Source organism: Sinocyclocheilus anshuiensis, unplaced genomic scaffold (assembly GCF_001515605.1).
Source record: "Sinocyclocheilus anshuiensis isolate Anshui unplaced genomic scaffold, SAMN03320099.WGS_v1.1 scaffold465, whole genome shotgun sequence".
NCBI lineage: Eukaryota > Metazoa > Chordata > Actinopteri > Cypriniformes > Cyprinidae > Sinocyclocheilus > Sinocyclocheilus anshuiensis.
The window spans coordinates 406,874-409,118 of record NW_015539898.1 but is presented as its reverse complement, the minus strand read 5'-3'; the positions used below and the strand labels follow the sequence as shown (position 1 = coordinate 409,118).

At 29.4% G+C, this 2,245-nt stretch overlaps 1 protein-coding gene across 1 annotated transcript in view; it reads right to left on the bottom strand.

The window, feature by feature from the left end:
* Window positions 1–2,245, bottom strand: part of LOC107685949 (contactin-associated protein-like 5) — an 87,725-nt gene that overhangs the window by 5,942 nt on the left and 79,538 nt on the right. The gene's annotated exons all lie outside the window — the stretch shown is intronic.

The following is a 2,245-nucleotide window of genomic DNA, read 5'->3' as shown; positions in this document are numbered from 1 at the left end:
ATATATATATATATATATATATATATATATATATATATACACCATAGAATGCTGCAATTTACTGATTAGAATCGACTATTCCAAAGAGCCATGCAATAATTCTATTTAAACAAAAGTACTCTCCTCAGTAAAAAGTTTTACACATAAGAAATGAAGCACCTTTTAAAAACATGTTAAAATGTAAGATGAAGTCTTCAAAAAATTTGGGGTCAGTAATTTTTTTTCCTATACTTTTTTTATTATTATTCAGCATGCAAGGACACCTGATGGAGTTTTGGTTCTTAGTCATTATCTCCTTTGGCATGCTCAGTTTGGGTTTAAAGACAATTAATATTCAGTAATATTAGCGATTTGACTGCACAGAGTATTGAATGAGAACAGAAACTGAACTGAATTGAGCTGGATATTGAACTGTCTTCTGTGGAGCTGCTTTATAGCTGAATGGAATTTGTTTAATAATTGATGAACTTTGCAACATCTTCACTGTTACTTAGTTGAGTTGAACGGAATCAACACTGAACTAAATTGAGCTCAATAAGGACATTTCTGTCTTCTGTAGAGCTGCTTTATAGCTGAAATTGAATTAGTTTCATAATTAGTGAATTTAGCAACATTAACACTTATTTTGACTTAATTTTTTATTAACACTTTGAAACAATCTGTATTGAGCACTACATACATTAATGTGAACTGACATTAAATATTTAGTTTTTTTTTTTTTACTGTATTTTGATCAAATTAATCCTGAAAAATTAATAATTTTTCACAAAAATATTAAGTAGCACAATTATTTTTTTAACATTAATAATGATAAGAAATGCTTCTTGAGCAGCAAATCAGTGAGTGATTTCTGAAGGATAATGTGACTGAAGACTGGAGTAATGACTGCTAAAAAAATCACAAGAATGCCAACATAGGAATAAATTACATTTTAAACTATATTAAAATAATAAAAAAACAGTAATTTTAAATTGTAAAAATATTTCACAATATTACTGTATTTTTCTGTACTGTATTTATACTTTTACTGTATTTTTGATCATCTAAATGCCAAATAAAGTCTTCTTTCTTAAGAGAAGAAAATTTCACTTCTTACTTGTAATAAAAACATAAACAAATCTTACATATGCCAGACTTTTAATTTAATTAATTAGATAATAATACTAGCCTGATAATAATAATAGTAATAATAATAATAATAATAATAATAATTATTATTATTATTATTATGGTCTTGATGCCAGCAACAGGCGATATCTCTAACTATAGTTGATACACGATACTATCGTCTTTCGGCACAACCCTATAATGAGAACAAAACTTGAACTGAATTGAGCTGAATCATGACACTACTGTCTTCTGTAATTGATCTGGATTGAATCAAAATTGAACTGATTTGAGCTGAATAACTGTCAATATTCTCTGTCAATTAAAAGTGACACAAATTTCTGTAATATTTTTTAATATTATTTGCTTGCTTCCTAACTTTAATCCATTGCTTTTTATGTCTGTCCTGAGCATACTTTTCTTCTGTTCTTCTGCATTTCAGTGCAGTGCTTCTTTCTTCTTACCACCTTTCTCCGTTTTTATCCTTCCATGTCAAGACTGATGTGTATTGCTATCTGCTGTGCAAGACATTTTAGTCAGTCATGTGTTCCCTTGATGAGATGGTGACAAATTCTTTTCCACTAACTGGAAAAACATAGGCGTGAAAGTACTGTAAATGGAGATGAGAGACAATGGTTTCAAGAGCCTTCAATTTAGATGCCATGTGCTCTTTAGGTAAAAGGTGTGGATGTAACAGAGAGAAAAAGCATATTTGCATATGATGCACTTTAATGGATATGTGTGAATTTCAAGAATATTGAGGTGCCAGGCTGAAAGAGTGTATGCCAACAAGAAAGGTACAGGGTGTGAAATTGAAGAAAAAATCCCTCTTTTCCTCAACTCCTTTTAGGATTAAAGGAAACTGATGTATTTCCACTACTCTGTAAAAATGTAACCTGCATAGCTAAAATTTAATTTCTAGAGCTCAAAGGAAGACAGATATTGTATACATATTACCGTTCAGAAGTTTGGGATCAGTACTTTTATTTATTTATTTTTAAAGAAATTAATACTTTTTATTAAGCAGGGATGGGATGCATCACATTGATCAAGAGTGGCAGCAAAGACATTTATAGAATTACAAAAGATTTATATTTCAAATGTGTGTGTGTGTGTGTATATCATATATATATATATA